At 46.3% G+C, this 13,951-nt stretch overlaps 1 non-coding gene across 1 annotated transcript; it reads right to left on the minus strand.

Moving 5' to 3' along the window:
* Nucleotides 1–271: 271 nt before the first annotated feature.
* On the minus strand, nucleotides 272–467 carry LOC125526228 (U2 spliceosomal RNA). Its single transcript, XR_007291637.2, has one exon. It is a non-coding gene; the product is annotated as a U2 spliceosomal RNA (small nuclear RNA).
* Nucleotides 468–13,951: the final 13,484 nt, after the last annotated feature.

Below are 13,951 nucleotides of genomic sequence, written 5' to 3' on the forward strand. Positions count from 1 at the left end.
AGAATTTCTTCTGCAGTCACGCTGCTCCGGAAAATTAAACCGACCACTGTTTGGGTTATGCAACTGAACTTGCTTGCTAATCAAAAGCCAGGGTGGACTTGGTGCTGGAAGGGAAATCATTATAGGTTCAAATAAGGTTAGCGTGTCTGTATTCCTTGGATTGTTCCGAGTTCAGGGCTATGGGCGCACTTTCTTACCTTTGCATCGTACGTTGGTTTGGTACAGCAAGAAGACGTTTTTAGGGAAATTGGAACTTTCAAATTAGTTTTGGTTGGGATGCGCCTGCCTGGGCTGTAGTGCAACGCCCAGGCGACACCCAAGGGCCCCAATGGCAAGCCACTGTGGTGGACCCTCCCCCACAAAAAATAAATTTAATATCATTGTGGGCACATGGCCCACATATCAGATATTAAACTGATAAGAACAGATACTACACTTGATCTTAGCCAAAAGGCCGAGAAAGGTATGAGTTGTACTGTCCATCTCCCCCTCCTCTTATAGCTTTGTCCACCGTCTCTCCGCTCTCGACCAGCGAGGTGGTACTAAACCAAAGAACGAACGGAGAAAGTCCATGCTGCACTCGGGCAAACGGCCCTATGCGCCCCTCGTTCGTTTGGGCTTCATCTGGCCCGGTAAGAACACCACGGCAGCAATGCTTCTACGGCCCAGTATTAAACATCCCGTGGCAGATTGCCGTTGGGCCAGCCCATTTAGTGAATAAAGAACGTGCACTGGACGCCAGTTTTGGCGACCTTTTTCCTGTCCGGTTTTGGCAACCTTCCAGAAGGTTCCTGAACCCTTTTTTACTGGTTTTATTTTAGTTTTTAAATTAATTTCTTCCTTTTTTACCTTTACTCTTTTTCCTCTTTCTTTTTTCTTTTATTTTCATTTTCTCTTTACTTTGACGAATTTATGTTTCTTTTTTCTAAAAAATGTGTTTGGAATTTCTAAATTTCTTACAATTTTCAAATTTTGTTCAGAAATTCAAAAAATGTTTGTCGTATTCGAAAAATGTTTCCTTTTAAAAAACTGTTCACAATTTTAAAAAAATCGCAATTTCATAATTTGTTAGAAAATTTAAAAATTGATCCCGATTTTCAAAAATTGTTCATAAATTCAAAAAGAGTTTGAGAATTCAAAAAAAATGATCTACTTTCCAAAATTTGCTCAACAATTCAAAAAATGTTCAGCAATTAAAGAAATGTTCGGGATGCAACAATTTGTTCAGAATTTCCAAAAAAATTTGTTTTTTAAAAATTGTTTACAAATTTAAAAAATGTTCGGGAATTTGAAAAAATGTTCACGGTTTCAAAAATTGTGTCGTGTTCCAACACTGCATGCACGCACTCGACTAATTCACGGGGCACCTCAAGAACGAGCAGAACCCATAGCCGCCATGCTCCCGTGGTACGTCGGCGGCACCCTGGCGGCACCGAAGGGATCTGTGTGCTCCTCTAAGGCAGGCCCATGGCTATCACCGGGCCTAGATATGGCGGCGAGGGCATGGCAACGAGAAGACAAGAAAAATCACCATCATCATGTTTGAAGTAGGGGTTTCATTAAACTTATGAAGACCATAGGTGCCATAACTCAGTGATGACATAATCCTTGCAAACATTATATTTAGAAAATCTACAACTAAAAAAAGATTCATAAAATCTACTTTGAGAATGGCTTCTTATTTAGAGAACTACTTGACGTGTGATAAATGTGAAGAGGCAGTATATTTGTTCAGGTCATCTTTTAGCAAATCTCTATCCTAAAAGTCCAAAACCTTCTTCCTATCTCATTTCCCTAAAGCAGATCCCCTATTCCAATTTTTTTTTGCCATTTTTCAAAACATTTGCTAGAACAATTGAAACAAATTCACCATATTTAAAAACAAACATATACAATTCAAATGGACCACATCGTAATTCAACTACAAGCATAAAAAAAGTTCATCGAATCCATCAAAGAGAACCACATGAACATGTCTCCCTCGCACGGATCAAACCGTCTTGTCTTTCCCGCATGGTTCTTGGCGGATACCCTCCCGGATCCGTCCTGGTGGGCTGCTCCGGATCTGCAGCCTGTAGCGCGCCGGCTTACGAGACACGCAAGGATGCATGTTGCGCGTCTTCGCGGGGCTGTCCAGCCGTGGTGACTTCTTCGAGGCGCGTGTGGTGGTTGTAACACCCTCGATGCGACTATATCTCCCACGTGTCGAGGCACGACTTAGAGGCATAATTGCATTGAAAGCATATGTCGCAAGTTAGACAATCTTCACAACATCCCATGTAATATGAGAATAAAAGGGGAGATAATATAGTTGGCTTACACTCGCCATGTCAATCAAGTACATAAATAACATTACATCAACCAAACACTCATGGCCCGACTACGGCGCCAAAATAAAAGATAACCCAACATGTGGCACGGTCCCAATCACCCCCAACTGGGCACCACTACTTATCATCAGGAAAAGAAACATAGTAATGTTGAGAGTCTTCGTCGAACTCCCACTTGAGCTCAAGCGCGTCACCTGGAGCGGTATCATCGGGCTCTGCATCTGGTGTAATAGTAATCTGTGAGCCACAGGGACTCAGCAATCTCGCACCCTCGCGATCAAGACTATTTAAGCTTATAGGTAAGGCAAGGTAAATATAAGTGGAGCTGCAGCAATCGACTAGCAAAATATGGTGGCTAACTTATTCGCAAAAGAGAGCGAGAAGAGGAGGCAAAGTGCGAGCGAGAAACTAGAGAACAACCTGCGCAAACATTACTTCAACACCGTGTCCACTTCCCGGACTCCGCCGAGAAGAGGCCATCACGGTAACACACTCAGTTGATTCATTTTAATTAAGTTAAGGTTCAAGTTATCTACAACCGGACATTAACAAATTCCCATCTGCCCATAACCGCGGGCACGGCTTTCGAAAGTTCAAATCCCTGTAGGGGAGTCCCAACTTAGCCCATGACAAGCTCTCACGGTCAATGAAGGAATAGACCTCCTCCCAAGACGTTCCGATCAGACTCGGTATCTCGGTACTTCAAGACAACTCCGACAATGGTAAAACAAGTCCAGCAACACCCCCGCTGTGCCGACAAATCCCGATAGGAGCTGCACATATCTCGTTCTCAAGGCACACCGGATAAGCTAAGCATACGGGAGCCAACGTAACCCAAGTTGCCAAGGGACGGCCCCGCACGGTGCTCTAGGTTGGACCAACACTCAGAGGAGCACTGGCCCCGGGGGGGGTTAAAATAAGATGACCCTTGAGTCCGCGAAACCCAAAGGAAAAGGCTAGGTGGCAAATGGTAAAACCAAGGTTGGGCATTGCTGGAGGAGTTTTATTCAAAACGGACTGTCAAGGGGTTCCCATTATAACCCAACAGCGCAAGGAACGCAAACTCCGGGAACATAACACCCATATGACGGAAACTAGGGCGGCAAGAGTGGAACAAAACACTAGGCGAGAGGCCGAGCCTTCCACCCTTTACCAAGTATATAAATGCATTAAGATAACATGGCAATATAATGATATCCCAACAAGTAAATAAAAGTTCCAACAAGGAACGGCCTCCAATCTTCACCTGCAACTAGCAACGCTATAAGAGGGGCTGAGCAAAGCGGTAACATGGCCAATCAATGGTTTGCTAGGACATGGTGGATTAGAGGTTTGACATGGCAATTGGGAGGCTTGAAAGCAAGTGGTAGGCATCGAAGCATTGGCATAGCAAAAGAGCGAGGAATCTAGCATAGCAAAGATAGTAGTGATTTCGAGGGTATGATCATCTTGCCTGCAAAGTTGCCAGAGTTGACTGGATCCTCGAAAGCAAACTCAACGGGCTCCTCGTTAGCGAACTCGTCTCCCAGCTCTACCCAAACAAGACAAACAAGCAACAAGGACACAATCAACCACGTGCAAGATCTCAAACAATATGATGCAATGATGATATGCTATGCGGGATGCGATGCGGGATGCATATGCAAGATGTGACAGGAAATGCAAGAACCTGGCCTCAACTTGGAAATCCAAGTGTGCCACTGGAAATATGAGATGAAATCGCTTGAAAACGATATAAAGATCATCGGAATCGGAGTTACGGTTTGAAAATGGCAAGCGATTTAAATATGACACCGGTCTGCGATTTACAGCAAGTAGCCATCTAAATGCAAAGAGATGAACATGCTATAGCACCCAAACATGACAACAAAAAACATGGCAGGGATGAATTCAATATGCTTAACAAAAATCTAGCACTGAACTACGGCCAATTCATCCATTAACAGGTTCAAACAAGCATGGAAAAATGCATATGGCAAACAGATTTCAGACTTAGTGAAATTAACACTTGTCTGGAATTTCAGATCAGGTAGCACTCTTCGGAGAAACAAAACTACATGCTACAGGACCTGAACATGGCAAGGTAAAGCATGGCATGGAGCTACTCAAAGAGCTTAACAAAAGTCCCTTAGTGACCTTGAGCCAAAAGGGATCAGAAAATACAATTACAAGCATTTGAACATAGCAAAAAATATAATCAGTTTTCAGACTTAGAGAAAACTGGAACATGCTGAAAACAGTATCAAGTAGGCATGTTTACGAGCTCGATGCACTCACTACGGTGCAAGTCATGACAAACTAAACATACACCCACCAAGAAGGCACAAAATGCAAGCTAGACATGGCAAAAACAATAGCATAGCATGCACAGATCAACTATAACATCATCGGCAAAATTGCAAACAAGTTGACAATCTGCCCAGATTCACAAAGTAGCAAAAGTAGAGCTCGATTGACTCAAGCTAGGGTGCTCCATAATTTCAAACAAAGACATGGATGGATAAAGCACTACAATATTAACAAAACATCCTTACTGATCATCCTCAAAAGAGGCACGGATCACTAGGAAACAACATGAACATATGGCCATACGAGATAAACAGCTCAAGGACTTAGTGGAATTGCTAAGTCCCTGAAAACAGAATTAACAAGTGCACCACTTTGCAAGCTTGTGCTAGTCACCACAAACATCACAAAAATACATGGGTTGCACCTCTGGAAAGATGGCAAAACCCTTAACAAAACATATGTAGAACTCATGGGCATAGCATGCACACAATAATCATGGCAAAAATGAAAAAAACCTAAACGGAGCAACAGATCTGACAATTATCTCAAGTAGCCCTCTTCTAACAGCATTTCGGGCATCAAGATGAACTCAAATAAAAATGATGCAATGGAATGAAATGATGTACTCTCTGAGATGAACATTTTCATGTGCTATATGCATGAATCGGAGCTACAGGTGCAAAGTTACGAGGCTATGAACATGGGCACATGGATCTGAAAATTCCGAGGACTTGGTAGAAAAATCAACCTCCGGGAAAAATGGATCTCGCGGATCGGGACGGAGCGGTGCGGGGACGAGCGAGGGCGTTTGGATCGGGGGCCGATGGATCTGGTCCCGATCCGGATCCGGTCGGAATCTCGCCGGAGTTCGCCGGGGAGGTGACCGGAGATGGTGGTGGAGACGGACGGCGAGCGAGGCGAGCGGGGCGGCGGCCGGAGCCACGCAGGGCGGCGGCGCGGCGAGCACCGGGCGGCGAGGCGGGCTGCGGCGGCCGGCGCGGAGGCGGCGGGGCGACGATGACCGGGCGGCGGGGCGGCTCGGTCCGGCGATGGCGGCGACGGTGGCTTGGCGGCGGCGGCCGGCGAGGCGCGGGCGGCGGGGAGCGAAGGAGGCGGCGGCGGCTGCTATGGGCCGCGGGGGCCGGTGCTGGGCCTGGCGGGCCCGCGCGGGTGGCGGCGCGGCGAAGTGGGGCGCTGCCACGTGGCGGCTCCCGGTTGGGGCGGCGGCGACGTCCGGCGCGGGGCGGACAATGTCCGGCCGCGCAGAGACGATTTTTTTAGGGTTTCGGGGTGGGGATCCGAGATTTTCGAGGAGGATCTATTTATAGGCATAGAGGGAGTTAGGAGAGTCCAAATGAGGTGCGGTTTTCGGCCACACGACGTGATCGAACGCTCTAGATGATGGAGAAGGCTTAGGTGGGTTTTGGCCAAAATGGAGGGGTGTTGGGCTGCAACACACACGAGGCCTTTTCGGTTCCTCGGTTAACCGTTGGAGTATCAAACGAAGTCCAAATGATACGGAACTTGACAGGCGGTCTACCGGTAGTAAACCAAGGCCGCTTGGCAAGTCTCGGTCCAATCCGGAAATGTTTAATCCCCACACACGAAAAAAAGGTAGAAATAATCACCGGAGGAGAACGAAGCGCCGGAATGCAAAACGGACAACGGGGAAAATGCTCGAATGCATGAGATGAACACGTATGCAAATGCAATGCACATGATGACATCATATGAGATGCATGACAACGATAACAACACACGGAGACAAAGACCCGAACCCGAGAAAATAAAATAACTTAACGCCGAAACGGCAAGAGTTGGAGTACAAATTGGGAAAGTTACATCCGGGGTGTTACAACACTCCACCACTACGAAAGGATCTCGTCCCGAGATCTAGGACTGAAAGAACATCGGGTACTTAGAACGGAGGTGATCCTCGCGTTCCTAGGTAGCTTCACGGTCGGAATGGTGTGACCACTTGACTTTGAGAAATTTGATTGACTTATTGCGAGACTTGCGTTCAGTCTCTTCAAGAATAGCAACTGGGTGCTCACGATAAGAGAGATCTTCTTGGAGCTCAATGTCCTCGAAGTTGACGGTGTGGTCAGGAGTCTTGAAGCACTTTCGGAGCTGAGAGACATGGAACACGTCATGAACATTTGCAAAGTTTGAAGGAAGCTCGAGTTGATAGGCGAGGTCGCCTCTCTTGATGACAATCTAGAAAGGTCCCAAGTATCTAGGGGCAAGCTTCCCTTTGATACCGAAGCGACGAGTACCTTTCATAGGAGAGACGCGGAGGTAAACATGATCTTCGATCTCGAAAGCCAAATCACGGTGCTTACTATCATAGTAGCTCTTCTGACGGGATTGGGCTGCTTTGAGGTTATCACGAATGACTTTGCACATTTCCTCTGCCTCTGTGATTAAGTCATTACCCAAAAGCTGACGTTCACCGGTTTCAGACCAGTTCAGAGGGGTACAGCACTTCCTGCCATACAGAACTTCAAAAGGGGCCTTGCCCGAACTTGCTTGAAAACTGTTGTTGTAGGAGAATTCAGCATAAGGAAGACAATCCTCCCACTTCATGCCGAAGGAGATCACACAAGCCCTGAGCATATCTTCAAGAATCTGGTTGACACCCTCGACTTGACCGCTAGTTTGAGGATGGAAAGCTGTGCTGAAGCGGATGTTGGTGCCCATGGCCTTCTGAGAAGAATCCCAAAACTTTGAGGTAAAGATGTTTCCACGGTCTGAAGAGATCACTTGTGGAATACCGTGTAGAGAGACAATACAAGAGGTATAGAGTTCCGCCAATTGAGCTGCAGTGATCGACTCTTTGATAGGCAGAAAGTGAGCCACTTTGGTGAGTTTGTCGATGACAACGAATATAGCATCATTGCCACGCTTGGACTTTGGAAACCCAGTCACGAAGTCCATTTCAATGTGGTCAAACTTCCATTCTGGAATGGAAAGAGGTTGGAGGAGACCTGCTGGCCTTTTGTGTTCTGCCTTCACTCTTCTGCAAACATCACATTCATTCACGAATTGAGCAATCTCGCGCTTCATTCGAGTCCACCAGTAAGCCTGCTTAAGGTCCTGATACATCTTCGTGCTGCCAGGGTGGATGGAGAGGAGAGAATTGTGAGCCTCGTTCATGATCACTTTACGGAGGTCACCTTTGGGTACAACAATATGATCCTCGAAGAAGAGAGTATCCTTGTCATCAAGGCAGTAGCACTTGTACTTGGGTTAACTCTTGGCAATCCCAATCTTCACCTTTTTCACCATAGCATCAAGAAGCTGGGCTTGGCGAATCTGGTCTTCCAAGGTAGGGGAGACTTGAAGGTTGGCGAGGAAACCTTGAGGAACAACTTGCAGGTTAAGTTTGCGGAAAGCTTCACAAAGCTCGGGTTGATAAGGCTTGAGAATAAGACTGTTGCAGTAAGCCTTTCTGCTCAATGTGTCAGCAATCACATTGGCCTTGCCTGGAGTATACTCGATACTCGGATTATACTCTTGAATCATTTCGACCCATCGAGTTTGCCTGAGGTTGAGATTAGGCTGAGTGAAGATGTACTTGAGACTCTTGTGATCAGTGAAAATGTCCACTTTTCTTCCCAATAGAAGATGTCTCCAAGTCAAAAGAGCATGCACAACTGCCGCCAACTCGAGATCATGAGTGGGGTAGTTCTTCTCATTAGGCTTCAACTGGCGAGAGGTATAAGCAACAACTTTCTTCTCCTGCATCAATACTGCGCCAAGACCTTGGAGAGAGGCATCACAAAAGACCTCATACGGTTTGGATTCATCAGGCGGAGTCAGAACTGGAGCAGTGATCAATTTCTCTTTCAAAGTGTTGAAAGCAATGTCACACTCCGGAGACCAAACGTACTTGACGTGCTTCTGGAGAAGATTTGAGAGAGGCTTCGCGATCTTAGAAAAGTTTTCAACGAATCTTCGGCAATAGCTTGCGAGACCGAGGAAGCTACGGAGTTGCTTCACGTTCTGAGGAGGTTCCCAATTCACAATTGCAGACACCTTCTCAGGATTCACGGCAATGCCCTTGGCAGAGATAATATGACCAAGGTAAAGAACCTCATCGAGCCAAAATTCACACTTGGAGAACTTGGCGTAGAACTGATGTTCTCTGAGCTTATCAAGAACCAAACGCAAGTGCTTGGCATGATCTTCCTTGTTCTTCGAGAAAACCAGAATGTCGTCGAGATAGACCAAAACGAAGTCATTGGTATAGGCGTTGAAGATGAAGTTCATCATGCGAGAGAACGTCGGAGGTGCGTTGACGAGACCAAAAGACATGACAGTGTATTCATATGAACCATAGCTTGTCCTGAAAGCCGTCTTGGGAATATCTTGCTCACGGATTCGAATCTGATGATAGCCCATACGGAGATCAAGCTTGGAGAATACTTGGGCACCTTTGAGTTGTTCGAACAGCTCATTGATGTTGGGAAGTGGGTATTTGTTCTTGATGGTCTTCTTGTTCAATGGACGGTAATCAACACAAAGTCGGTCCGTTCCATCCTTCTTCTTCACAAAAAGAACACCACAACCCCACGGAGAAGAACTAGGCCGGATGAGACCCATTTTCTCTTGAATATCGAGTTGCTTCTTCAGCTCCTTCAACTCTTCAGGTCCGAGCTTGTAAGGACGTTTGCACACAGGTTTCGTGCCAGGCTCAAGATCAATAACGAATTCAACTGGCCGGTGCGGAGGCGTTCCTGGAAGCTCTTCTAGAAAGACGTCTTGATATACGTAAACGACTGGAATTTGAGAGATGGCATCGAGTTCACCCTTCTCATTGAGAGAAAACAGACGGATAGTATCGTCATTCGCGGCAAAGACAATTACATCCTCAGACGAATGAGTCAATTGAATCTGTCTGGCTGCACAATCAAGCTGAGCCTTGTGCTTAGAAAGCCAATCCATTCCGAGAATAAGATCAATATCCGAGTTACCAAGAACCATTGGAGAAGCCAGAAACTTGAAATCACCCATCATGATAGAAACATCTGGGACTATTGAAGTAGCCCTCATAGACTTAGCCGGAGAAACCACTCCCATAGGTTTACCCAACATTTGTGAAACGAAGTCATGCTTGGAAACAAATGATCTTGACATGAAACAATGCGATGCACCCGTGTCAAAAAGAACTTTTGCGGGAATAGAGTTAACTGGAAAGTTACCCATGATGACATCTGATGAGTCCTCTGCCTGAGCTGCATTCAGCAAATTGACCTTGGCGTGCTTGGGGTTATGCTTGACCACAGCTGTACTTGCCGATCTGACGGGAGGAGGAGGAGGAAGACGCCTCTGGTTGAAACACTTGTTGGCATAGTGACCCTTCTGTTGGCACTTGTTGCACGTGACCTCTGAAAGCGGACGGTGATACGGAGCACTCGATCTTGGAGGTTGAGACGAAGTCTTTTTCTGAAAGCCAGGGTTGGGTGGGTGGGAAGAACCACTGCCACCTTTGCTCTTCTGCTGATACGGCTAACGGAATAGAGGAGGAGGAAGCCAATACTTCTGCTGCTTGGCCACTTGAGTAGAGGAAGAAGGAGTAACATCTCTGACTCGCTTCTTGGAAGAATCACACCTCAACTGAGCAGCCTCTTGCTTCAATGCCATGTTGTAGAACTCATCGTATCTCAAGGGCTCAAAGAGAACAAGAGCGAGCTGAATTTCTTCTCTGAGACCACCCCTGAACTGGTATATCATGCTCTTCTCATCAGGGACGTCCTGCTTGGCAAAGCGGGCGAGCTTCTGGAACAACTTGTTGTAGTCATAGACAGACAAAGAGCCTTGCTTCAGGTTGCGGAATTCCTCACGCTTGCTTTCAACCACGCTCTGAGGGATATGATGAGCTCGGAAATCTTGACGGAATTCATTCCAAGTGATAACACGTCCACATCTGGAATCCTTGTACTGCTGGAACCATTCTGCAGCTTGATCTTTGAGTTGGAAGGAAGCGAACTTAACAAAGTCCTCAGGCCTGACGTTACTGCACTCGAAATGCTTGCACAGATCCACTAGCCAATCGTCAGCATCGGTTGCCTCAACACAATTGCTGAAAGTCTTTGGCCCGTTAGCAAGGAACTGGTTGAGTGTAGCAAAGTGATTCTGATTGTTGCCTTGATTCCCTTGGTTGCCTTGATTGCGCTCTTGAACAATTTGCATGATCAACTGTGTGTTTGCATTGGTTGCGGCCATCACAGCTTGCCATGCCTCCGGAGGAGGTGGTGGTGGTGGAGGATTAGGATTCGGAGTCGTGCGCGTTGGAGGAGCCATCCTGAAGAGGTTGACATCCATTAGCACATTGACAGACAAATATTGAAGCTGAATCCAACGGAATGAAAATTGCAACATATAGTCTTCACATCCGAACAAAATGAACGAATGCATTCCTCTTGAAATGGTCACATATCCATAAATTGAGAAGCCACGTAGAATTAAGGTAGAGAAATAAATCAACAAGGTACGGATCAGGAACGAATAATCGGTAAGAAATCCCAATCTCAAACCAATATCCGTGGAAGAAGAACAAGAGCTACAAGAATTCCCACCTATGAAACTCCCAAACCTTTCCAGTTATGCAATCAGGTGTTGGGGATACAGGGGAAGCATAATATCTCACCCAAACTAGCAAATCCTACATCCAGCTGTATCCATCCTTCAACACATAACCAAGAAACCTTCGGAAACCATCTACCTCAACCTTCGAAAAGCATCTGTTATACAAGTTATGGCGGTACTCCCGAACTCCTGCCCCAGTACTGGGTGGCGTCGAGGTTATCTCACCAACGAACTGCATAAAAGAGATTTTCGATGTCGGCGTACTAAACTCAGGTATTCCAGAACTGCAACGATAAAATTATGACGACAACACCTCAGAGCTCAACTCCCCGGGGCACTTCCATAAAACCCCTGACAGGAGGCACCAAGACAATGTTCTCATCATAAAACCATCGGAACGATTTCAAGATACCCGCGTGATCCTAAAAAAAAAATTAGTGAAATTTGAGAAGAGAAGAGTCAAAACTCTATGTCAGGATGTCTTACCAGAGCGATGAGGAGACTGGGAAGTAAAAACAATTCCTAAACTCTCCGATATATAATTCCTAAATGACTCAAAACATTTTTCTAGACACAACTCGGCCGCTAATAACGATCAAGCAATGGGGCTCCTAAGGTCGGGGAAGGCTCTGATTACCAACTTGTAACACCCTCGATGCGACTATATCTCCCACGTGTCGAGGCACGACTTAGAGGCATAATCGCTTTGAAAGCATATGTCGCAAGTTAGACAATCTTCACAACATCCCATGTAATATGAGAATAAAAGGGGAGATAATATAGTTGGCTTACACTCGCCACGTCAATCAAGTACATAAATAACATTACATCAACCAAACACTCATGGCCCGGCGCCAAAATAAAAGATAACCCAACATGCGACACGGTCCCAATCACCCCCAACTGGGCACCACTACTGATCATCAGGAAAATAAATATAGTAACGTTGAGAGTCTTCGTCGAACTCCCACTTGAGCTCAAGCGCGTCACCTGGAGCGGTATCATCGGGCCCTGCATCTGGTGTAATAGTAATCTGTGAGCCACAGGGACTCAGCAATCTCGCACCCTCGCGATCAAGACTATTTAAGCTTATAGGTAAGGCAAGGTAAATATAAGTGGAGCTGCAGCAATCGACTAGCAAAATATGGTGGCTAACTTATTCGCAAAAGAGAGCGAGAAGAGGAGGCAAAACGCGAGCGAGAAACTAGAGAACAACCTGCGCAAACATTACTCCAACACCGTGTCCACTTCCCGGACTCCACCGAGAAGAGGCCATCACGGTAACACACTCAGTTGATTCATTTTAATTAAGTTAAGGTTCAAGTTATCTACAACCGGACATTAACAAATTCCCATCTGCCCATAACCGCGGGCACGGCTTTCGAAAGTTCAAATCCCTGCAGGGGAGTCCCAACTTAGCCCATGACAAGCTCTCACGGTCAACGAAGGAATAGACCTCCTCCCAAGACGTTCCGATCAGACTCGGTATCTCGGTACTTCAAGACAACTCCGACAATGGTAAAACAAGTCCAGCAACACCCCCCGCTGTGCCGACAAATCCCGATAGGAGCTGCACATATCTCGTTCTCAAGGCACACCGGATAAGCTAAGCGTACGGGAGCCAACGTAACCCAAGTTGCCAAGGGATGGCCCCGCACGGTGCTCTAGGTTGGACCAACACTCAGAGGAGCACTGGCCCAGGGGGGGTTAAAATAAGATGACCCTTGAGTCCCGAAACCCAAGGGAAAAGGCTAGGTGGCAAATGGTAAAACCAAGGTTGGGCATTGCTGGAGGAGTTTTATTCAAAACGGACTGTCAAGGGGTTCCCATTATAACCCAACAACGCAAGGAACGCAAAATCCGGGAACATAACACCGATATGACGGAAACTAGGGCGGCAAGAGTGGAACAAAACACTAGGCGAGAGGCCGAGCCTTCCACCCTTTACCAAGTATATAGATGCATTAAGATAACATGGCAATATAATGATATCCCAACAAGTAAATAAAAGTTCCAACAAGGAACAGCCTCCAATCTTCACCTGCAACTAGCAACGCTATAAGAGGGGCTGAGCAAAGCGGTAACATGGCCAATCAACGGTTTGCTAGGACGTGGTGGGTTAGAGGTTTGACATGGCAATTGGGAGGCTTGAAAGCAAGTGGTAGGCATCGAAGCATTGGCATAGCAAAAGAGTGAGCAATCTAGCATAGCAAAGATAGTAGTGATTTCGAGGGTATGATCATCTTGCCTGCAAAGTTGCCAGAGTTGACTGGATCCTCGAAAGCAAACTCAACGGGCTCCTCGTTAGCGAACTCGTCTCCCGGCTCTACCCAAACAAGACAAACAAGCAACAAGGACACAATCAACCACGTGCAAGATCTCAAACAATATGATGCAATGATGATATGCTATGCGGGATGCGATGCGGGATGCATATGCAAGATGTGACAGGAAATGCAAGAACCTGGCCTCAACTTGGAAATCCAAGTGTGCCACTGAAAAGATGAGATGAAATCGCTTGAAAACGATATAAAGATCATAGGAATCGGAGTTACGGTTTGAAAATGGCAAGCGATTCAAATATGACACCGGTCTGCGATTTACAGCAAGTAGCCATCTAAATGCAAAGAGATGAATATGCTACAGCACCCAAACATGACAACAAAAAATATGGCAGTGATGAATTCAATATGCTTAACAAAAATCTAGCACTGAACTACGGCCAATTCATCCATTAACAG

Source organism: Triticum urartu, chromosome 7A, assembly GCF_056163025.1.
Source record: "Triticum urartu cultivar PI428250 chromosome 7A, HENAU_Tu73, whole genome shotgun sequence".
In the NCBI taxonomy this organism is placed as follows: Eukaryota; Viridiplantae; Streptophyta; class Magnoliopsida; order Poales; family Poaceae; genus Triticum; species Triticum urartu.